This window comes from Canis lupus, chromosome 16 (assembly GCF_011100685.1).
Source record: "Canis lupus familiaris isolate Mischka breed German Shepherd chromosome 16, alternate assembly UU_Cfam_GSD_1.0, whole genome shotgun sequence".
Taxonomy (NCBI): domain Eukaryota; kingdom Metazoa; phylum Chordata; class Mammalia; order Carnivora; family Canidae; genus Canis; species Canis lupus.
The window spans coordinates 31,368,717-31,395,011 of NC_049237.1; the positions used below are offsets into that span (position 1 = coordinate 31,368,717).

The 26,295-nt window shown below is 35.2% G+C and overlaps 1 long non-coding RNA gene across 2 annotated transcripts; it reads left to right on the top strand.

The window, feature by feature from the left end:
* The first annotated feature begins 7,029 nt into the window (after positions 1-7,029).
* On the top strand, positions 7,030-17,418 carry LOC119869561. Of its 2 annotated transcripts, XR_005371088.1 has the most exons (3): positions 7,030-7,343; positions 9,806-9,915; positions 17,155-17,418. It is a non-coding gene; the product is annotated as an uncharacterized LOC119869561 (long non-coding RNA). The 2 variants fall into 2 exon arrangements; XR_005371089.1 differs by lacking the exon at positions 9,806-9,915 and having other exon boundaries at positions 7,034-7,343.
* Positions 17,419-26,295: the final 8,877 nt, after the last annotated feature.

The window sequence follows — 26,295 nt, forward strand, 5'->3', positions numbered from 1 at the left end:
TTAGGAATAATATTAAAGGATACAAATCAACAGCCAGCCAAAAAGATACACAGGACAAGATTCCCAAAAAAGGCCTTCTGTCCCTGTGGAGATTGGTGCTTAACTCTATGGCGCATAGATGCATTCTGGTTTGCCAGCCTGGAAGCTCTCTGAACCCCATCCTTTTGGGTTTTTATGGAGGCTTCATTACATAGAAATGATTGATTAAACCATTGGCCACTGGTGATTGATTCAACCTCCAGCCCCCTCCTCTCCCTGAGAATCAGGGGTTGGGACTGAAAGTCATAACCCTCTTATTGTGGTTGGTTCCCCCAGCAACCAGCCCTATTCCTCTTTAAGGGATTTCTAAAGGATAGCTTGTTATAACAAGACACCCATTTCACCTTTATGACTGAAATGATTTCAGGAACAGAGGACACAGAGACTAAATATTATAACAAAAGTTGCTTCTATTGCTCTTATTGTTCAGGCCCATAGAAGGATGAGGATGCTATTTTAGAAGTTGGCCTAAGATGGAATCTCAAAGGAAGAGCATTTGATTCATGAACTGGGGCCAGCAAGTTCTGGGGGGATGGGGGAGAGACATGTTAAGGGCAGCCAGGAACATAGGAGGTATATTCAGGAAATACAGTGAGCTTGAAGCAGAGTCAGTGAGGGAGAGTATGAGCAAGGTTGGTCCAGGCTCAACAGGGCCTTGGAGGACTTTAGCTGAATATTTTGTCAGTTTTTCTGGGGTTCAATTCCCTTATCAAATGAGCAAGTTATAAATTCATGAGGTCTCTTCTAAGTTCTAACATCCCACATGCCCTACATGAAAGCCTCTTGGCATGTCTAGCTTCACCCCATGACAGCCCTGTTTTACCAACCTTCTTGGAAAGCTTGGATGTTTCATGGGGAAGGGGGCTTCCCAGTCAAGCAAAGAATAGGAGAGTACCATATTTCCTTCAAACTCTAATACCCTATATTACAAATGTGAGTTCAAGTATAACTTCCTCTGCATTGGCACAGCTAGGAGGAACTCAGGTTGTGAACCCAGCCTTTGGTGCCCCTCAAGGGTCTGCCCACTGTGGCTGAAAGTGGAGGCTCAGACTCTCTCTCTCTCTCCTCCTTTTATGTATCTATCTGGTCACAGGTCAGTGAGGACACAGAAAGAAGCTGATGGGCTCATCCCAAGCCCTGGATTTGAAGAACAAATTCCACCTACCACATAGAGCTCAGAACACTTTCAACAATATGCTTGGAGGAAGAGTCAGAACAGAAATTATAGACAGGTCACAGTTAACTTTGTGAGGAAGCCAATTGTCAACTGTGGCCTGTAGCAGAATGTTTCTGGAAAGTTCCTGACAAGCACTGCAATGCTGAGAGACTCCTTCAAATAATGAGAGGAAATATAGAGCTATACTTCCTTCTAAGTTATAAAGGATAAATTGAATGAAGTTCAGTGTGGCAAAATGGAAGTAAGACAGACTTTTAATAACTACTAGGATTGACTCCCAGCTCTTCCCCTCCCGAGCTATATCTCAAGGGTGTTACATCTTGGATATCAGGTCCATCATCTGTTATTCCTTAGATAATAATATTCACCTTATATAACTATTTTAAGTGTCACAATAGATGCATGTAAAACTCTCTGACCCTAAAAATACAGCAGATGCTATTGTCATCAGTAATGAAAATTATTAGTGCAATATCCTCCCTGGATAAAGAAAAAATTCTAAACCCTTAGAAGAACCTCCTCTTTGAGCTCTGCCTGCCTATGACAACACAGCACAGGAGAATCTAGAGTCCCTAGCATGGATATATATTCTTTTTCCTTTGGCTTGAAGTTTTAAGCTACTTACAACATGTGGAATTCAAAGCTGCAGGCACACGACTGTCAGAACTGTCAGGAAGATTAACTACAGGTATTTGAAAAGAAAACAGTAGGCAGTTAAGGAGCTGTTCTTGGAGTATGATTTATGAAGGTTTTCATGACAAGACCATGGTTTTGATGAGAAAACAGTACACATTTCATGAAACTCAACTACATGGGTGTTTTGATAAACAAGTTGCTTTTGACCAGTGGATGCTATTCATGCCTAAAACATCTGTGAGAATCAACGGTCAAAGAGAAATACCAGAATGATATAGAGGTAGCCCCGAGGTCCACTCTAACAGAATAAACTTTTTGTGTCCCCTATTTTATATGTCATCTGAACCACAGGTGACCCTTCATTTATATTTTACAAAGGTATCAATTTATCAGCCTCCAGCCATGCCTTGTAGAAAGTACCAGGTTTTTATTAAGTGTGACTGTAAAATAATTGATATATTAAAGATAAAAAAGTCTCATAAAACTCTATTTAATATATGAAGATGCAAGAAAAAGAAAAGGTTTAGAGTTAGAGTTCACTACAACGATCATAAGAATTATTCAGTCATTTTAAAAAGTTCAGTCCTACAGGATTCTCACTTGGACAGATTTCACTTGACAATGAACCAGTGCCATTAAAGGGGAAACATACATACAAATATATAATTTGCACAGTGTTTGATTCTGGTGGTAATTGTTTACAACTACCGCACATTTTCATTTTCAAATCTAGTTGGCTGGAGCTCTGTTTTGTCTTATTTCTGAGGAGTCCTTAGGGCAATCAGCCGACTTAAGCCATTTTGAGGCTGGGGTGCTATGGCAAGGGGTTTAGCCATCACCCTTCTCCATCACATGGCACTTCATATCCATCAGGAACCAGCCCACTCCAGGCCATGGTTTCTTCAGCCGTCCCTGGTGCTGCCATATAATTCATATGCTGCCTTCTACTCCAGAGAAGCAGTTACAGCATAAACCAGGTGTGCAGGCTAGAATAACTTGATTGAGAAGATTATATCTAAACAAGGATCAGCTATTAAGTTTCATCAAGCTGCATTTTTGCTCTATTTCATGAAACAGCAGGTGAGTTAGACCGGGTGCTTGCTAAAGAAACACACATTAAGGCGGCTTAAACCTCAAGGAAGTGTGGATATGGAAGTGTCATTGGTGATAAAAATCTAACCCGTAGGACATTTCTACAGCTATAATCTAGATGATTGAAATGAACATTACTATTTTAGGTTTAACACAGAGGATTTTGTGCCTCAAGGGGTACTTTTGAATCCCTGATACGGTACCCAGCACCACTGAAAAATGTCTCTACACGTTATGTAGCTACATGGAATCCGATGAAAATATTTAGAACATACGTCTTCAGCAATGGGTTCCTGGCTGCTGCAAATACATCAAAATGACTGTGCTTGGGCAAAATGGGAGAAAGGAAGAGAAGTGACAGTTTAAAGAAGATTAAAAAACCAACCAACTTTTAGGAAGATTAAAAAAGAGAGAGCTGAGAGAATCATTTATAAAAGGAAGGATGTAAATTCTTTACACTCTGATTGGTTTTCCCTGGAATTTGCTTGCTTTAATGAAACTATGATTCCTGAAGGACTGAAAGCCCTTTTTTAAAATGTGAATAAAGCAGCACTGGGGGTTGGCATATTGTTAGTCTTTGGCCTCAGGAGACAATCTCTGAAGACCTAATTAGGTTACAAACGTGTGAAAATGAGTTTCATAATCCCTTGTGCTGGAGGTTCCAGGGTGGCTGATTTCTGCCTGTTGGGATGCTTAACACTTCCCAGAGCATTCTTTGTGAACTCTATAAATCACTGCTTTTCTGCCTTCCCCACAACAACTAAGTTATCATCAAAGGCTCATTTTAATCAGATGACCTTTTCTACAGTGAAAAAATTAAAGATATCTTGGGATTTCCATTGACTTTCTGTAGGATAGTTACTGACAAAGTTCACACATTTCCTAAGTTTTATTGTAATGTTGCTGTCAAATAGAAAAATGGGTCTGATTTATGACTTTTCAATCAATCATTCCAGGGAATCAAAGAACAAACTCTTTAATTTCATAAAATGGTGTTTGAGCTTTAGGAACCAAAGTTTGGCATGCTTGCTAGCACCCTCTAATGGTGAGCTCAGGACAACCAGTTTAGCTAAGTAGGGTCAGAGGTAATATGTGAAACTGAAAGAGAATGGCCTTGAGGATCACAGGACAGCAAGGCACTCAGTTTCTGAGTATTTTCTTAACTGTGTAGTGGAAATAATAGCATGTACCCTGTATTATATACGCATATATACATAAAAGAAAGCACTATATCAAAGACAAAGCATTGTCAAATAGAAGATATTTTCATGTATACAGAGCCGTACATATTCCCCTATAGTCAGTATATGTATTACGAGCAGCTAAACAATCCATTGAAGTATTGAGTAATGAAATCATGTGTTTTATTACAATTGGGTCAGTTATAGACAGAAAGAGAGTATTTCATGTTGGCCACCCAGGTAAAGATGCATGTCATTGCCTACCCAAACGCATATATCATTACTCACCAGAAAATGAGAATAGTAGCCACTGCTGGAAATCTTTCTAGTAAGAGGTGTGTGTAGCATAGTAGCAGTCCAGTTGGTCAGATTATTACAAAGAGAAGAAATGCTTATGGGGTTGATATTTGCATGAATACACAAATAAACTAGACTACAAGTTTCATAGGACAGGAATATTTTGTGCACTATCTACCCCACTAGCTTGGGAACATTCTTACACATGGTATGGTCTGAATATATGTGCGCTAATTGTAAGAGTAAAATAAAGACAAACAGACCAACATCATCCCATAGGTCAGATTAAAACTTAATTTTTAAATCTTAGAAGGCACAGCAGACTTCAATAAGCCAGCTCACGGGTGCTCCAGATGGTAACCCACACTGAGTTCATCCTTCCTTTGGTTGGATTAGCTTGGGACTACCGTAAGCATAGTTCCTATTCTGTGCCAACGTTCTGGCCAATCCCCTCATAGGTGGCTCTGTCCTTCCCCGCCAGGACATATATATTTACATTTCTGCTCAAGAAATCCCCCCATCTCTTCTGTTATATAACCCAGTTGTTCACTCTGGGGAGGACTCTACTCCTTCAGCCAAGCTCATTTCTGAACAAGAACAGAACTGATTCTACTGGGCAGAAAAATGTAGAAGAATGAAGCTTCTTTAAAAGGCAATTGGTACCTGATAGGCACTCAAGTTTTAAATCTATTCAATAGATTGTGTCAATAAGAAAATTAATCAAAAAACTTATGAGGTACCAGTTGTGTACAAGACACTTAATTGAACTCTGTGTATTCAAATGGAAGATATAACCTCTGCATTTGAGGGAGCTTAAAACTCTCCCTGGATAGATATAATTACACAAATGGCATTTCCTGGCAATAGATAGTACAAAAAAAAAAAAAAAAAGGCCATAGAGATTATGTTGAGCTTGGTTTGTAAGAAAAGACTTCAAGGTAGAAATGGGATTTCAGCTGTCCCCTGAAGAATGTGGAAGAGGAAGGAGAAGTATATTCTAGAAGAGGAGAAATAATAAGCAAAGACCAAAAAGGTGCAGGGGAGCACAAGATGCATTTGGTAAAGTAAAAGAACAATCACTGGAATAAGGGAGTATAACAAAGCACAGCAGGAGGTGAGGCTGAACACATAGTAACATTTAAATTAATCTCCTTTGGACTTGAAGCACTAGAACAGAAGGTATTGGGGGCCATATAGGGACACATATCTCCAAATAAGGCAGAAACAAAACAAAACAAAACAGGGTGCAAAAACCTGTAAGGAATTGGACAGGGCGTTTTCAAAGTTAAGTGTTGAAATCTGTTTTTTAAAGTGCTACACTGACCCCTCAAAATATAGGTCTTCCTGAAAGTCACCAATTTGCAACTTTTAAAAAAGAACAAACATATAAAAATGAACACAATTTGAAACAACATTTAGTGTAATTAGAGTTAATGCATGTATAATCAAATGAGGCCTCTCTGTTGCCAGTAACATAAACAATAAACCAATTTTCCAAAACTAAAGTTATTATTTTAGGTGCATGTTCCCAGCCCCCTAATTTTTAGTATGCTGGAGAGCAGTGGTATCCAAACCTTAGCATGCGTCAGAATCACCCAGAGAGCCTATTAAAACAGAGACTGCTCAACTCTACCCCCCAGAGCTTCTGATTCAGTAGCTCTTAGAAGGGGCTGGAGAATTTGTATTTGTAACAAGTTCCCAACAGATATTGATGCTTTTAATCTGGAGATTATACCTTGAGAAGCAATATTCTAGAGCAACCTACATCAGGCATGACTGGTACTATAATTTGCCTTATAAGGGATATCAGTGAACAACATTCCTCAAATCTAAGCGTTCATGGGATGACTTGCAGATACTGCAATTTTTTGGTTGAGGTGTAACTTTGGTTACGCCTATTTTATGTATGAAAATTGAAAACACATTCTAAGCAGAACACTGGACATAGTAAGAGAAAGTAGAAAGCCCTCTCTCCTGGCACACATCCTCATCAGGTCCCTCAGTTCTCACAACATAAAAATCTTACACTTTGCTGCTCTTAAAACATGTTGTTTAGATTTAATTGTCAATGTAGAACAGCTACATTCTAGGTATCTGTCAGAGAGTTCAGTCTTCACTCATTATCTATTTTTAAAATGCTTTAAAGAAATTATATTTGTCAAGCATTGTCAGAAGTATATGGAGTCCACACATTCCTCCAGGTAATTTGTATGTCTGTGACACAGTGGTGTGTTGCTGTCAATTGTGGAACATACTGGAAGCTATTTATTAGTAATGAGAGATAAAAGAGTAAAATTTACAAATGATTTATTTAGAACAAATAATTAGAGCAGATGCAGGGCTATTCCTCCCACATCGTTCTGGCTTATTTGCATTCTGAAATGTTCTTTCAAGTGGAGAGAAAGCCTGGGGATTTCTTACATATGTCTTTAGTAGTGTATCTATCAGTCCAGGAAGTGTCCTCGTCAAGTATACAAAAAAAAAAAAAAAATTAAAACTGTCACTTAAGGACTCTTAAAAACAAATACAGGCTGAACCAGAATCACCTGAAACACTTGTTAAAATGAATATTCCAGGGTTCTGTTCCAGAATCTCCTAGGCTGTTAAGTAAGAATGTCAGGTAAGAATTCCTTAAGTAAGAATCTCCCAGGCTGGTAGAGCCTTGGTAGGTGCACATGATGAGTTACTTGGTTGTTTCTAATGCTCATCAACATTTGAGGACAGTCCTTCCTGGAACCCCAACTCTGGGCCCCTACAGAGCGGCACAGGGAAGTGATAGCCTTGATCTGCATTGCTAACCTTTAAAAGAACCATCTGGCTGGTCCATTTCCGCATCTACTCTAACGATGCTAAGAGGGAGGTCTTTGGCAAAATTACACATCATCTGACTTACAATGACTCTCAGAAAAAATATTTCTCCCGTAAGTATTAATAATTGTCATTCTCCTCCTCTGCTTTTAGTTACCCATTGTAAAACCGTATTATAAGCGAATTGGGTTCTCTCTGTGCAGGATTGTAAGAAAGCATGTAGCCGAAGTTGTGTTTCCCCCATGGTGGGGAGGACTCTGGGGGATAATTCACGATGAGCTTAATCCCTACTCTACTTCACTTCCCTTGATTTGTTAGTTTGTTTCCCTTCTTCATCTTCTACTTTCCCTTACACCTTTTTAATTTCAGTATTCCTTATATGAAATCTTATGTGTTTGGTAGAACTAAAAAGGAAATAAGTCTGCCTAAGTGTGTGTACATTGGTATTTGGCAAATGGCATATTTTTTCTTAAGGAAATGAAGGAGATTTGAGACTTCATCTGAAAACAAAAATGTTTTTTAGTCTTTTTAGGAATATATGGGAAATCTTCATCTAGCATTCATTCAATAATACTCCAGTTTTTCTTATGATTTATTTTTCAAGCAATGTATAAAAATAATAGAGGATACTAGTGATGCTCTTCTGAGATCTTAACCACACCAGTGGGGGTGTGTTTGTGTGTTCTGTTTTTTCTAGATGTATTTAGGTGCTGTGATCCTCCATATATATCCTGTATCTTTACTTTGGATATGATAAAATGAATTACAACTATTAAGAAAGTCAGAGAAATACCCCAATTCTAAAAATGTTAGAGGAAATATAAAATTTTCTGGAAATATTGGTACATGGCTCCACATGAATATAGTACAAGTTCTCTGAACTTGACCTTCTCCTTTTTTAATGTCAATCCATCTGTATATGCAAATAAGATACCCCAAAGAAAGCTTAGCTATTATGACTGAACTTCCAGTCACTTTAAACAAACAAACAAACAAACTGATTCGGGAAACTGTAATTCTTGTAATAAGTGGAGAGTCAGTGCTGTGGAGAATGGGTGATAGTCCTAATTTTGCCTTGATGCTTTGACCAGAGAAATGATAAAATTCTAAGAGGAAAATTCTTTTGTCTGGCAAATATTTGAATAAAGAAGCTGAAAATGCTGAGAGGACTTGAGAGGAAGCCTGTCCGGGTCAGAAATAGACAAACACATTTCATTCCCCTGAAGTGGGTTAGGGTGAGGACAGAATTAGTTGACAGGAGCAGTGATTTCTTGAAATCAGCTGCCCTCTATAATCTCAGATGTGAGTAGTTTAGAGGTAACTGCTGAAAGAAAAGGTACAGTACAAGAGGCTCTTGGTTTAGACTCCATGGTCTGATCCTAAAACATCCTTCCACATTGCAATGGGCTCTGACTAGAAGTCAGTGTACCCCAAACCTATTCCTAATCTGAGAAACCTTCAGATTTCTGTACATTTTTTGGCTGTAAAAGACAGCAGGCATGGAATTTAGATTTGACCTGTGTCCAACCAGTAGAATTAAAAAGTGGAACAAAGAGAGTGAGGTCTTTAAAAGCATGAAGGCAGGAATATGGTCATCACAGAATAACCAAAAATTAGGCTAAAAGGAAACAATGTTGGTCCGTAGGATTTGAGTTTTCACATGGTTTAGGTAGTTGGGTAATTGGAAGGGTTTGGCCAAGTTTTCAGTTGTTAGTGGGGAGTAAAATACTCTTTAAATTGAAATTAAATATTGATTTGGCTTAATAGTAATTGCTAAGTTCCCTATTTCAGTTTGACTTTATACAATTTATGATCACCACCTCCGTCTCAAATTTCCTTCTAATGAAGTGAGAGCAATATTTTAAGTCGCATGTCTTTACGGTTCTTCCTCGTTGTGTGATCCCATATATTTCAAGCACAGGTGCATGATTCTATGTGATTCATAGGCAGAAATATTAAAATTTGGATTTCCTGTTATTAATATGCCAAGTCTGCATATTATTTACTTATATATTTATTGTTTCTACTCCCCTCTCGTCAACACACTCACTAGAATAGATGCCTCTATAAGATCAGGGACTTTAACCATCCTGTTTAACTGCTAAATCACCAGTGCCTAGAATAGTACCTGGGCATAAAAGATACTCCATAAATATTTCTTGAATAAATTAATAAGAAGTAGGCAGTTACAGCACATATAAATCAGACTGTACTGCTGTTGGCAGTGATTGAAATCCAGGAAATAAAAAATAAGAAAGGTAGGGGTGTGTGTGTGTGCACTCGTGTATGATCTGAACAGGCTGAGGAAGAAATCAGAGGAGGCAAATGCCAATCAGACCTTATTACCTTATCAGAATTTAATTCCTTAATAACTGAGAATTACTAATAAGTCTAAGAATATCGGTTCTCTGACGCCTGATGGGAAATTTCACACTGAAGAAACAGACCAACAAAACTGATTGCTCACGTTCATCCCTGGTATATCTTCTCAAATTATTTTCCCCAACTCTCTTCGTGACTCTGACATAATCTATTATTGACACCTAGTGAGTTTAATCTATCTCTTGTTTGCCAGGTTCTTTTATCCCATCTCAGGCTATCACTTCTACTGAATGAGAAGCACAGGGAAGAGGACTCTCTGAGGAGCCACCTGTCAGAACTGTCCATTTGGGCATCAGTTCTGAGGTCTGAAAGCAAATGCTACAGGAAAATGCTAACAGAATGCACAAGATAAGGCTGAGTTTCCCCCAGCCTCAAATCTAAGCCAATGCTATAGAAGAGGACTTATTTTTAAAATAAAAAATTGGACTCCAATTGATAAAGATCTTAAGAAATATTGTCAGAAGAGCTTCTGGAACTAAATAATCTCTATATCACCTCTTCTTTACACCTCTCCTTTGGAGTTCCCCTTGCCTCGGGCCAAAACTATACATTTTCCTTTATTGATCCCTATATTAATCAGAATAAATGACACAATTGTTCTTGAAAAATCCTTCCTCCATATTTCACAGCACCCCTAAAAATGAGCTAAGTCTATGTCTTATGTTAAACTTCATCTAATTATTCCTCTCCATTTAACAGAGTTACAAAGCAAAGAGAGATTATATGGTCATATTATTAAACTGATCAAATGACCAAAACAATGACATTGAACCAAAGCCAAAATGATCTGTTTTGTTTTTAGCACATACACTCTACAAACAGCTAATTGCAAGTCAATATAATGTTTTTAAAAATCTGTATGAGAATGAGAACTAGAAATAGACTCCTACCCTCTATTAGTAAGGGTCATAAAGAAGTTTTGAGCTCAGAGTGAGACTTATGCATGAGCCCTTAAGCCTACTTTAAGAAGAGGGAGGAATCCCCACATTCCCACCCAACACTCAAAGTCACAGCTTACCCATCAGCTTTGAGTCACTACAACTGATCTCATTATGCTCCTTATTGTGTTTTAGGCCAGGGACCATCAGAGGCCTAGGAATCCTAGGTGCCCCCCAGTCATCTCTATGCTCTTATCCTCCTATGACATCCTATACTCTTTCCTGTTCACCAATCTCTCCCCGACTCTGGAACCCTGTTCAACTGTGCCCTCTAGAATTCATGATTCCTCAAGAGGAGAAACTGCATTCCCAAATTCTTCTCTACATTTCCCTTTCATATTCTTGCTCTAAAATCCTGCTCAAAGGCCTCTGAATTAGTGAAACCTGAGCTCCAATCCTTTAACCATACTATTCATATTCTTTCCTTGCTTTAGCCATCTGCCAACCCATGATTCATCTCATCCACCCTCATCGTTTTAGGTCAGGCTGAGGGAACACACTCCAACACTGCGCCTATATCATATCCAGCACATTTCAATATCCATGTAGATGCATCTTCCCATAACCTAGGCTCAGTTTCTTGAACTGCTCTTTTCCCATGGTGGTTCTAGCAAATTTGCCTTTTAAGCATTGACTTACATCCTATCTCTTCCTCACAAAGACATGGCTCCAGCACAACTTGCCTGGATCAGCATTTCTCTCTTTATTAGATGATTGGATCAAGATACAAACTCAGGCTTTCTAAAAATCCACTCTTGACTCCAGTTCCCTTTCTCTATTATCCTATTTTTTTTAATTTATAGCAAAACTTGTGTTGAATTGTCTATAACTGAAATTTTTAATTTGCCCCATTTTCTCTTTTATTTAATCCAAACAGGCTTTTCATCACTTCACTAAAAGTCCCCTCTTCAAGGTCGTCAGTGACCTCTACGCTGTTAAATTCAATGATCAAAATTCAGTTCTGATCTTATTACACCAACCAGCACATTTGACCCAAGTGCTCATCGCCTCATCCTTAAACACATTCTGTTGGCTTCCTGGACTAAATTCTTCTTGTTTTCCTCTTATTTGTTAGTCACTCCTATATAGTCAGTTTGCTGGCTCCTTCTCATGGTTCTAATCTTCTGTGTAACTTTGACTCAGTCTCTAAATAAATCTCTTCTCTTCTCTATTTATATTCCCTTCCTGGATGATCCAATTCTGTCATGAATACTCTGATGACTCTCTAATTAATATCTTGAGTATAGACCTCTCCACTAAACTTCTGAACTCCAGATTCATGTATCTAACAGCCTGCTCAACACCTTCAATAAGATATCTATGTAGGCTAATTTAAACATGTGAAGAAATGAAAATGAACCGTTGGCCTTGTTCACTAGCTTCTCCCAGCCTCTGCCAATCTATCCCTCCCCTTACATCCATTAATTATAATTAACTCTTCCAGTTGCTTGTATCAAAAATCTTTCTTTTTTTTTTCCAAAAAATCTTAACATTACCTTTACCTTCTCTCTTTCTCTCATATCCCACATAAAATCTGTCAGCAAATTCTCTCATACCAACTTTCAAAATATATCTTTAACCTGACCTATTTTACTACTTCAGCTGCTATTCCCTAACCCAATCCACCATCACCTCTTGCCTGGAATATTGCAGTAGCTTTCTAACTAGTCTCTTTGCTTCTATATTCATCTTCCTTACAGTCTAGGTCTATATAAAAGCAGAATGATCATTTAGAAACTTTGAGTCAACAGTCACTCCTCTCTTCTAATCCTTCAAAAGCTTTCCTTTGTTCCTCAAGGGCAGTGGGATGGAGGGTAAGTACAGCAGTCAACTCTCTTGCACTCTAGACCTCCAGTGATTCTATGCTTTCTGACATGCTATTCCATCCACTGGCTACCATATGTCCCTCACACAAGCCAAGCATGCTTCCACCTCTGTTCATCTGTCTGGAACACTCTCTGCATAGAAATCTTCCCTCAGATTATTTGCTTCAGTGAGACCTTCCTTGACCACTGCATTTATACTTATCTCTATATCCCCACCCCCCTTTTATTTTTCTTCTCTGCTTTAGTTCTCTGCATTTACTTGCCATGTTCAAATGTATAATATAATTTACATGTAATTATTATTTTAAAGATTTTATTTATTTATTCATGAGAGATGCAGAGACATAGGCAGAGGTAGAAGCAGGGTCCCTGCGGGGAGCCTGATCTGGGACTCAATCCTAAGACCCTGGGATCATGACCTGAGCCAAAAGCAGATGCCTCAACCACTGAGCCACCCAAGTGCCCTTAACTTATATGTAATCTTATTGTGTGTCTCCTCACTCTAGAAGAAAGGCAAGAATTCCGATATTTCTCTTTTCTTTACTCTAGCCACAGTGTCAAAAGTAGAGCTTAGCACATAGTAAATAATATTTGTTGAACGTATGCATACATAAATGAATGAATAAGTGAATAAATAAATGAGTGAAAGAATAAGATATTATTTGCTAGTTTCAACTTAGGAGCCATGATATAAATGATGATTGATACTTAAGCATACTGTGAAAGAATCTATAAAGCAAAAATCTCAAAATGGATTCCCAAAATCAATATGGTAACTCATGAATATCTAGTGAATAAAAAGATGTTAGAGGGGTGCCTGAGTGGCTCAGTTGGTTGAACTTCTGCCCTCAGCTCAGGTCATGATCCCAGGGTTTTGGGATGGGGCCCTGCATTGGTCTCCCTGCTCAGCAGGGAGTCTGCTTCTCCCTCTGCCCTTACCCCTGCTCATGCTTGCTCTCTCCCTCTGTCTCTCAAATAAATAAATAAATAAATAAATAAATAAATAAATAAATAAATAAAATATTTTTAAAAATTTAAAAAACAAAAGGTGCTAGAAATGTCAAAAATTCATAAGAAGGATTTGGGCAAAACTGTGTTGACAATGAAGCCTCCTCAATCCAATGGGGAAGGTAGGAGGAAGGAATAGTGCTTCTATTTTCACCTGAAGTCAAGAGAGAACTTCACCAAGACTACTCACAGAAGCTGCCATGCATCCTCTAGGTTTGGGAGTAGGTTACAGTGAACCTTAGTAAAGATAAGAGATTGTAGCTATTTATCTAAAGCATGGTACTCTAAGAGCATCTGCACAGAAAGAATTATCAAAAAACAAACAGGGCTGAGATAGTAGCATCCAGGTGGGAAAAGTGCAGTGCCAAGTCTAAGGATAATGAATTTGGTCTAATAAGAGCATCTGAAAACCTATGGAAGGATCCAGGGGAGAGTCAATGCTATATTCCTGACAGACCCAGAGAACTAAAGCCCCCAACCATATTGCACGGCATGAAAAAAAATTCTTATCCTATTTACCTCTCTTCTTTCCTGGACTCTGACCCTGATAGAGTCCTATACTACAGTCACAGGGTGAAGAAGGAGCAACATTATATGGAAAAGCTGTGGGTAAAAACACACAGCATACTCACAGCTACCCAAAGGAAGGACCCAGATAAAGAGGGAAGATAGAATATAAGATGAAGTTCAGAGTCTAAGTTGACTTTAAGATTGGAAAAATTAATTAGCTAATAATAATAGCTGCTTTTGAATGTGTTTTTAAGATTTTAACCAAGAGGAATCAAAAAAGTCACAGGGACTTGATCTATCTTGCTTCAGAGACTGAGGGTAGGAATAAAAGCAGCCTTAATTAGTGGATTTAAATATATAGTGGGGAAACAAAAATAAATTTATCTTAATGAGTACAGATGGGTTGGGCTTATTTAACATTTATTACAAGAGGATGAAGACATACAAGCAGAACATATACTTGAGCTTAGGATTATCCTTGAAAATAGCAAATAATCACCTTCTAACCTTGGCCTCCTAACATAGTGGAAGAAGATGTTTGTAATATTAGTCTGACAAAGAATTCATGGACAATATACATAAAGAACTCCTACAAATCAATATGAGGGATATATATCACAAAAATAGGAAAAAAAAAGTCAAAAGACCTGATCAAGCCCTTCAAAACACTAAAATAACTGTTAAAAGTCAATAACTGTTAAAAGATGTTCAATTCCATTGATGATCCAGGAAATGTAAATAAAAACCAATTAAAATACATTTAGTACTCCATAGAAAAGCTTAAAAACAAATAAAAACAAACTTCCGGTAAAAAGTGTTGAGAGGATGTGAAGCATTTGGAACCTCAGCAGTGATGTGAGTGTAATTTAGTGAATCACTTTAGAAATTATTTGGAAATATCTACTAGTACAACATATGCATACTCTATTTACCTATGTACTCAACAAAAATGTATATATATATATATGTGTATATATGTGTATATATATATGTGTGTGTATATATATATATATATATACAAGACCAAAAGACAAGATCAAAAATGATCATGGCATCATTGTGAATGCCAACAAATTGAAAAAAAAAAAAAAAAAAAACTAACTTGTCCATTCACTGTAATAGCATGGGTAAACTGTTGCTGTATACAACAGGAGGGAATCTCACAAACAAAATAATGAGAAAAAGAAGACAGGCAATGCAATGCATTTAGAATGGCTCCATCCATATAAATCTTAACTGTAGTATGTTAGAAATCAGGATTGTACTTTCCAGTGGAATGATGTGGTTAGTAGTGACTGACAGGGTGCATGACGGGCTCTCTTCAATACTGGTAATGTTCAATCTCTTTTGATTCAAAGTCACAGTATGTGTTCACTTTTGTGAAACTGCATCATACTATATACCTACAATTTGTGGGATTCGGGTTTATATTTGAATAAAGTTATTTAATTTGGAATATTATCACAAAACAGAAATCCAAATAGTAAATGTAATAGTCAAGAGAAGAGGGAGTATATAACTGCTGCCATACTAAAAACTTCAACTTGGCTGGCTTCCTTCTTTGTTTTGTTTTTGTTGTTTTTTAATCAGAAGAAAAATCCATTGAGCTGCTCTTCCATGTTTAATCTTCCATCAGCTTATCTTCCTACAGAGATTGTCATAAAAACATGACTTGACCTGATAATATCTACAACTGTCTGCAACATATTTTTTACAGTACTTGAATTTAAGCTTACAGTAGATATGAGACATAATCTCAGATTCTATGATTTGTAACTGATATCTAGTCAATAAAAGAAAAATATCTATGGTTTGCATAATGTTTATTTGATGCAAAGGCATGCCAAGTTTTTAGGATCCAATTAAACTAAAAGTGTTATCAGTTATATCATTGTTTTTAAAATAAAAGAGTACTTACAGGAGTAGGTAATTTTTAAAAGTTATTTAACTGATACACTTTGTCTTTAAAAAAATTTCAAACTTATGAGCTTATAAAGCAAAATATTCCATTTCTGAATACGCGCATGCAAAAACTCATTTTTATTTTTAAATTTATTTTTAATTTTGCCTTTGTTTATAATTTACATAATGAGATTCCACGGGAGTCAACACATGGTTCTGTAACTTATTTTTTATCACTTTACAATATGGCTTAAAGACTTTCCTTGCCAGTACATAACTCTACCTCATTCTAATTTGCACCAAACTCTACAGATACCATAATTTGTTTACGCATAATTGAAAATTTAGGCTGTTTCTCATTTTCACTAATGTATTTTATTCAATGAACATTCTTATGCATGTTATTTTCAAACATTTGTAAATAGATCTATAGAATAGATTTATATTAAAAATAGAACTACTCTATGATCCAATAATTGCACTGCTAGGTAGTTCCCCAAAGGATAAAAATATACTGATTCAAAGGGACAAATGCATTCTGATATTTATAGTAGCATTATCAACAATAGCCAAATTATGGAAAGAGCCCAAATACACATTGACTGATGACTGTATACAGAAGATGTGATAGATATATGCACAATTGAATATTAGTCATCAAAAAGAATGAACTCTTGCCATGTGCAACAATGTGGATGGAGCTAAAATGTATTTTGCTAAGTGAAATAAGTCTGAGAAAGATAAATACCTTAGGATTTCACTCATATGTGGAATTTAAGAAACAAATCATATGAACATAGGGGAAGAGGGGCAAAAAGGGAGGCAAAGTGTAAGAGACTATTAACTAGAGAGAACCAAGGATTGCTAGAGGGGAGGTGGGTGGAGGAAGGGTTAAATGGGTGATATTAAGGAGCAGATTTGTTGGGATGAGCACCAGATATTGTATGTAAGTGATGAATCCCTAAATTATACTTTGGAAACCAATATTACACTATATATTAACTAAGTAGAGTTGAAATAAAAACTTGAAGCAAAAAAAGATAATATTAAAATAAAAATAAATAAATATAAAAAGGTAAAAAGAATAGATTTTTAAAGAGGGATTTCAGGATTTGGGGTTCAGTGTTTTTGCCTTTGGAGCTTCAGTAGATAACACCACACTGCTCTCTGAAATAATTCCACTAGCCTATTTTCCAACTAAGATTATGAGAACCTATATCCTGATATTCACACACTGACATGATTCTTTCCCCTTATTTCCAGACTGAACTTTCTGATTCACTTTTAACAAAGTATCTTAGTGATGGGACATTATAAAAAGACTGTGACTTTCATATTAGTCTCTCCTTCCCTTCCAGTCTGGGGGAATCAAGATGCCATGTTGCCCTTTGGAAAGACCCATGTGTCATGGCAAGGGGAAGAGACCCTCAGTCCAACAACTTGCAAGGAACCGAAGGACCTACATTCACCACAAGTGAACTTAGAAGTGGATCATTCAGCCCCAGCCAATGGTTTGACTACAACCTCATGAGAGACTTCAATTTGGAAACACACAGTCAAGCACTTCCCAGATTTCTAACCACACAAAGTATAAAGTAATAAATGTTGTTTTAAATTGCTAAGTTTTAGGGTAGTCTGTTATGCAGTAGGCTCTAACTGTAGCTCCTTGCTGGCCTCTGATTATCATTCATTTAGTTGTTTGCCAAATACTAATGATGTTGACATCTACATTTGTGTATATGAGTATGTGTGGATGTGTCAATTGCTTCTTCAAGTCCTTTGCTCATTTTTCTACTGAATTGTCTTTTCTTGCTGATTTGTAGGAATTCTAATGTATTTAATGATTAATGCTTTGTTTTTCATAGGTGGTACATTTGTTTTCTTTCATCTGTTTAACAATATATAATGTATAATTCATGTGCAGTCAAATATACAGATTATCTCCCTTGTCACTTCTAGGTTTGTATTATAATGAGAAATCCATCGCAATTCCAATATTTTTAATGTCTTACTGTATTTTCTTCTAAAAGCCTTAGGGGCCTGTTTTTCATTTTGCCCTTGACCCCATCTGCAGGAAGTTAGGTTTTAATGAGGTTATGGAGAAAGCTAAATAAAATTTTCCAAATGGATAACCAATTGTGAAAGTACCAATGTAATATATTCCATCTTTTGACACCCTATTTTATATGTCCAATTTTTGATAAGTTGAATTCTCATAAAAACCTAAACATTTCTGACTTTATATTCTGTACCAATTTTATTTCCTGCAATAACCAACCTGTTTAAATTGCTATAATTCTATAATATGTTTTCATATTTGGTAGGACTTTTAGTTGGTTTCTTTCAAATATTCATTTTTTCATGCCTATTTCTCCACAATATATTTAAAACCATCATATATTTTAATTTTCAGTTTAATGTTAATATGAAGAATAATTTGGGAAAGACTTTACCTCTTTCAAACACTAAGCCATTTTTAACCAGGAATATAATTCAACTTTCCCCTTTTATCAGGGCTTGCTTTATGACCTTCAGTAAACTTGTATAGTTTTTTTAATAGGTTTTACAAGTTTCTTGTCACACCTAATCATAAGTATTTAATGACCTTTGTGGCTATTCTAAATGGGACTCGTTTTTCTATTACATTTTAAATTGGCCATTGCTAGTGTATAAGAAAGCTATTGATTTTTCAATATTGATTTTTTATCTGGCTACTTTCCTGTACTCCTACTAGTTCTGATAGTTTTTCCATTGATTCTCGTTGATTTTTTTCTTTCCTTCTTTTTTTTTTCGCAGTTTGTCTTTGTCTTATATATCATATATCGTGTGTGTGTGTGTGTGTGTGTGTGTACACAGAGACATATTCTTTTACTTTCATTTTATTTCATGGTCCAATCTCTTTAATAAATATTAGTATTAACATAGTAACAGAAACTTTTTTCTTTTTCTGGTTGCTATAATTCTTTCTGTATTAGCTTTCTTGCTACTACTGTAATAAATTACCACAAACTTTGTGACTTGAAACATAAATGTATTATTGCACAGTTCTGGAGGTTAGATTCTAAATGAGTCTTGCAAGCAGGGCTATCATCACAGTACTGGCAGGGTTGGTTTCTTCTGGAGGCACCAAGGGAGAACCAGTTCCTTGCCTCTGCAAGCCCTCCAACATTCTTTGTACAGGCTCCTTACATCACCACATCACTGTACTCCCGCCTCCGTCTAACCTCCCATCACCTACATAATCCAGAATCATCTCCCCATCTGGAGATCCTTAATGTGATCACATCTGCAAAGTCACTTTTACCATGTAAGGTAATACATGCACAAGATGCAGGATTTATTATTTTTTTGGAAAGAGTTATATTATTCAACCTACTGCACTTAAGATATTTCACTATGATTTATGGGATTTTCTTAAGGATTTTGGTCAATTACTAAAGCCAAATTTTAAAAATGTATTTCCAAAACTAGCTTAGTAAGAGCTTCCTTTTTCTGAGTTGGTAATATTGTAGTATTGTAATAAATCATATGTTTTATTCATCCATATTGAGATGTTTATTCACTCTTCTCCTTTAATTTGTTAATGCACTAATTATATTAATGCATATATTTCACAGTCTGAGATACATTGGCATTCCCAGCCTACGCTTTCTGAGCATAATTAGTAGTCTGCTAATGCATTCTTGAAATTAATTTGGTAATAGTTTATTTATGATTTTCATATGTGTTCATGAATTTTATGTACTATATTTTGTTCATTTTTGTTATTAAAGTTATATTACATCCATAGAATGCTTTGAGAAAGATTCCATTCCTTTCTACCAATACAAAAATAAAAACATGTTACAAGGAAATTATTTTTTCCTTTGAGGTACAATTAGCCTCACCCATAAAATACTTGACCCTGTTTGTGCCTTGCCTTGTCATGGCAGATAAACTTCTAATATTTTCCCTATGTACTATCAACATTTTGTACCATTCCATAAGTGTGCTTTAGTAATTTAGATCAATAAAAAATGATTTTTACTAAAGTGCTCAATTTTTAACATAAACAATATTTAAATTGGCACTAAATTTAGAATATAACTTATTTTGTCATTCCTACTGTTATTTTTTGTATTGTGTGTGTATATGTGAAAGTCACCCAAGTTCATGCATTTTATTGATCATTTTAAAGTGTTAGTTTTTTGTTTTATTGATTGCCTCTACTTTGTATTTTTGTCTTTCTTTAATTTCTAGTTTTATCTCTATTATTTCTTTTCTTTCTCTTAGCTTTGCTCCCCGCCCCCACTTTCTTAGTTTTGTACACATAATTTGTTTTAAATTTTTATTTTAAAATACATGCACTGATTTGATTTATGCTTTGATTTTTCAGCTCACTATGACTTTGGACAGATACCACAGCTTTTGATATATGCTGCCCTTAATGTTTTTTAGCATCAAAATAGTTTTCGATTTCTGTTTAGACTATGTGTTTATTTCACAATTCTTTTAAAGGAACAATTTTGAAGTTCTACCTGTGTAGAAATGTTAGGCTTCTGTTTTTATTGAATTATATTTGGGGAATATGGACTGCATTATTTCTGCCTTAGGAATTAATTGGAATTTCTGTTAAGGCATTAATTCTTGACCAATTTTTATATATCCGATTTGTTTTCAAAAAGGTTTTGTGTTCTCTTTTTCTTCAATGTCAAGGTCTTTTATTGTATCTATTATGTCATACATACTAATTTGTATATAAATTCTTATATTAAACCTTTAAAAGCATCTGTTAAAAGATAAAACGTCTCCTACATTAAATAAAAACTTTAAAAAAATCCATATTGTTTACAAGAAATGTTGAATTAAAAGGAAGTGGGAAAGATATACCAGACAGAATGAGAGCAAGTAGAATATTTAATATTAATACCAAACATGTTAGAATTAAGTTTTAAAAAATGACAGAATTTAAGAGGTCTTATTTGAGAAAAATATATTCCACAATAAAGATATAAATTTTAGACATATCTGTGTGTCATACAGCACATTATTTAAACATATGTCAGAATGTCATCAATATATGGGATGGTTAATGGGAATATAATTGAATTAGAAGAGCTTAATATCTTTTTTAATTCTTAAAAAACAAGAAATAAATTAGTTATAAAATATTTGGCAAATTTCAACATTTCTTTAAAACAAACACACACATCAACTGGGAAGAGAAGGAAATCTCCTGAACACGATTAATAGCATATACAAAAAGAATCTACAGCTAACTTCATACTTAATGTCGAAAACAGATGAATTCCTAAGATTAGGAGCAAGATAAGGCTATTTATTCTCACGACTTTTATCCAATAATGTATTAAAGTTACTATTCAGTGCAAAAAGGCAAGCAAAACAAATAAAATCACAAAGTTTGAAGGGAGAAAGGGAAAGAAAGAGAAAAAATAAGGACAAAAGAGTTTTTACTCATACTTCCCATGATTGCCTATGTGGAAAATCTAATACAAAAAATCGATTGAAAGTTATACGTGAATTTAGCAATGTTACTAATACACACACATACACACACACAAATATATTTGTATATTAATAATAACAAGAAACTTTTTTTTTTTTTTTTTGGCAAGAGTGAGCATGACAGGGGAAGGGTGGGGAAGGGGGGAGAGGGAGAGAGAAACTTCAGCGGGTTTCACACCCAATGGGGAGCTCATCATGGGGCTTGATCTCACAACTCTGGGATCATGACCTGAGCTGAAATCAAGAGTCAGAGAATCGAGTGAGCCATCCAGGCACCCCCAGGAATATAATTTTTAAATGGCATTTATAAGAATACTAAAAAAGAAAAAAAAGAAAAGAAAAAAATGCCTATGACTACATCTGATAAAAGTATCCCTACACAGTACATATCCCTATACCAAAAACTACAAGCTATCACTAAGAAATTAAAGAATATCTAAACAAATTGAAGAAAATACCATTTTCATGAATTGTAAAACAATATTGTTAAGATGTTCATTTTCTCAAAACTGATTTATAGATTAACTATAATAATTCAAATCTCAGAAAAATTTTTTGTTAAATATTGACAAACCAGTAAGATTATAGAATAACAATTTGAAAAGGAATTTACAGGGTTTTTGGGTTTTTTTATTTTTATTTTTAAAGATTTTATTTATTTACTTGAGAGAGAGTGAGCACAAGTTGGGGGGGAGGGGATGGAGGGAGAGGGTGAAGCAGAAGTCCCTAGTGAGCAGGGAGCTTGATGTGTGAGGGAAGCCGTGTTCAATTCAGGACCCTGGGATCATGACCTTAGCTGAAGGCAGATGCTGCTACCTAGGAACCCAAGAGTTTTTAATTGTTACTTGATTTTAGGGTGACAATAAAACTTTTGCAGTCAAACAGTATAGTATTGGTGTAAAGATACACTTCTAAATCAGTGGTAAAAAAGGTGATCTGGAATATATTTACACATACACAGTGATTGATTTCACAAAGGCATCACCAGAATTGAATAATCTTCTCAATAATTTTTAAGTAATCTTTTCAATAAATAATGTTGGGAAGAAGGGATAGTCATATGGAAGAAAATGAACCTTGACTCCAACTTCACATCATACATATATATTCATTCAAACAAAGAAAAAAATCTTTGTAAACTTTATGTAAGGAAAGATTTTTTAGACTTTGAAAAAATAGCACTAATATATTGGAACTCACAATATTAAAATAATAAAATATTCTGCTCTTCTAAAGACACTGTTAAACCCATACATCTGTGTTTAGTTGATTTTTTACAAAAGCGTCAAGTTCATTCAATGGTGAAAGAATAGTTTTTTCAAGAAATAGTGCTGGAACAACTGGATTTCCACATGCCAAAAACAAAACAAAACAAAAAACAAAGGTGGGATTTCTACTTCATATCACCTGCATAAATTAACTCAAAATGAATCAATTGCCTAAATATAAGACCTAAACCATAAAACTCATGAAAGGGAACATAGTGGCAAATCTTTATAAGATTAGATTTGCCAATAGACTTCTAGATACAACAAAAAAAGGCACAAACAACAAAGAAAAAGGAGTTAATTTAGACTTCATTAAAATAAAACATTTGGTCATATAAATACATTATCGAGAAAGTGAAAAGACATCCCACAGAATGAAAAAAAATATTTGCACATCATATCTAATAAGGGTTTACTATCTAGAATACATAGAAACCTCCTAAAATACAGTAACAACAAACTACCTTAAAATGGCCAAAAGAAAGAGAAATTGCTACACTGAAAATATACTAATGACAAATAAGCACCTGAAAAGGTCCTCACATCATTAGTCATTGGGGAACTGCAAATCAAAATTATAATGAGATACCTACTAGGATGATTATTACTAAAAAAAATTTAAAAAACTAATAAGTATTGGCAAAGATGTGGAGAAATTAGAATCCTCATACATTGTGGATGGGGATATTAAATGGTGCAGTTTCCAAAAGAATTGTCAAAGAACTCAACAAACACTTCATAAGAGTGGGAATGTGAACTGCCAATTAGCTCGTGAAAATATGCTCAGTTCTATTGGTCACAAAGGAAGTGCAAATTAAAATGATTTCACATCCATTAGAATGACAGAAAGCAAAACACAATAATACCAAGTGCTGACAAGGATATGAAGAAACTAGTATTCTTTTATTGCTGATGGAAGTGTTAAATAGGACAACTGCTTTAGCAAAATTTGTCAATTTTGTATAAAACTGAAATATACTTACCAAAAAATTTGGCAGTGCCACTCCTAGGTATGTACCTACAGAAAAGGGAAAGGTATGTTCAGAGAAACACTTGTACATAACTGTTCATAGCAGCTTTACTCATAATAGTCAAAACCTTAAAGCAACTAAAATGCCCATTAACAGGTGAAAAGATAAATTGCTACATTTGTATGATAGAACAGTACCAGAAATAAAAAGAAATGAACTACTGATATCTATAGTAACATGGATGGATAAATCTGAAAATCCAAATGCTCAGGGAATGAAGTAGGACATAAAATAGTACACAATATATAATTTTATTTATATGAAATTCTAGAATAGAATTCTAGAATTCTAATCTATCCTAGAGAAATCTATTCAGTGGTCACCTGGAGCAGAGGATGTGGAAGATAGCCAAAAGGCATTTGTGATGATGCAAATAATCTCTATTTTGATTAGGAAGTTCATTAAATAAGCATATATGTGTCAAAACTCATTGAACTATACATTTTAAATATGTTTTAGTTTATGCAAGTTATACCTAAATAATCAATTAAAAAATACCTGGGGATTAAAGAATACACTTATGATGAGAACTGAGCAATGTATAGAATTATTGAATCACTATATTGTACAACTGAAACTAATTGAACACTGTGTGTTTGTGTGTTAACTACATCAGAATTGAAATTAAGAACTTAACAAAATTTAGGACATTTCAAAATAAAAGATATATATCACTCAAATACTTTAAAAAGTTATTTATAATTATGGTGCAGAATTGTGTTTTTAAGTATAACATAATCATAAATGCCAAATATATTGGAAAAGTTAGAGTACAAGTGTATTTTACATCTCTGCATAGCAAAATAAAGTAAAAAAGTAAAATGTGACAAGAAACTTTTCCAAGAAATTTTAAAAGTTAAAATTTTGAAATTTAATGGCAAATTGTAATAAACAGGCAAATTTTCAGAAAAAGAAATGAAACAGTGATAAAAATATGAAAATATGCTCAGTCTCACTGGTAATGAGGGTAATACAAATTTAAATCAATGGTAATTTTATTTCTTATGGGATTGGCAAAGCTTGCGTTGGTTCGCAATCTCGGGAGCCTCAGGAGTGGGTGAAATCTGAAACTGTGTGATACCATCCCCCCATCCTCTGCAACCCCCCAAACCTCACATCCCTGCCCCCACCCAACCACACAAAAGGCAGGGTGTAGTTCAAGAAAAAGGCAGACCACTTCAGAAAGGTATACAGCAGGTGTAGGGAGGGAACTTACCTATGAAGCTTGTCTTGAGCAGCCGCAACATGAGCAAATCTCAAAACCTGCTGGCCAGACTCTTTAGAGTCTATATAAAAGCCTTAACTAGGCTCATTGACTCAATACCACTCAGATGAACCCAACAACACATTACTCTCTCAAGGCTGCCTCCTTGATAATGGCTCTGGGGGTGGGGATGGTGAGCAGAATGTATACTCCAAGGGCAGGGAAAGGAGGAGACGCCTCTGATTGCCCTCATCCAGCTAGTGGGTCAACCAGAAGTCATATCCTCTCTATGACCTCCTCCAAGAGTATGGGAATTAACACTATATAGAAAAGAAAGTGTTTTCCTCTTCCTTTTAAATACACATTGTTAATTTTCTTAAGGGCTATTTGGTGGAATGAGGAAAACTTAAATGGTATGCACCATTTGTACAGTATTTCTGGTCTAGCTATGTAGTTTAAGGAGGTGTATGTGGATATTCAGTACAGTATTGCTCAGTATTGCTTATAAAATGATAAAAAGGTAAGTATGAATCAAGATGTAAATGGTGAACTGAAATTAAAAGAAGCAAGCTATGTATGATATCATATATGTCAAACATGCATAGAAAAATAAATGGTAGGATTAACTGTCAATATAACAGCAATGTTCTCTTAAATAGTGGTAGTGACAAGCCCTGTATCTTTTTGCATTTTTATACTTAAAAAAATTAGAGTTAACCTATCAAATCATAATTCAAATCAGTGCTAGCTCCTATAAGGGCAAGCTTGTTGTCCATAAAAAAAAATAATATTCCTCCTTATAGTTAATATATTCTTTGTTATAATGGTACATCGACATTTTAGATAAAACTGGTTAAAGAAAATAAATTTTGAAAAAATGTAATTTTGAATTTATATTAATTTTCATTATTTATAAATTTGATGAAATTATAATTCCCAGTACATATATAGATTTTAGTATTCTCTCCTGTGATTTACACATGATAATATTCACCAAAATATATCCTATTCCTAAGTATTTTCCAGAGTGGTATTTGTTTAATTCCTGAAAATCGTGTGGTTAATTTCTGATACAGTAAAAGCTATTTTATGACTTCATTAAGATTTTTATTTGCTCATTCTTTGTGCATAAAATTAACCATCTTTTATCCTTTTTCAAACTTATTTTCTCAAGAACAGACTTTTTTTTTTTTTTTTTTTTTTTTTTTTTTTTTTTTTTTTTTTTGTAGAGAGTGCACATGTGTGTGAGTGGAGGGGAAAAAATCTTTGACTCCATAATGAGTGTGGACCCCAACACAATGAGTGTGGATTCCACAACCCTGAGATCATGACCTGAGCTGAAATCAAAAGTCAGATGCCCAACAAACTAAGCCACCCAGGCACCCCTCAAAACAGACATTTTCCAGATGTGATGAATAAGGTTGCTCCTTTGGTATATGTGCCAGACATTGTTAGTTGGCATATGACCACCATTCCTACCCTCATCTCTGC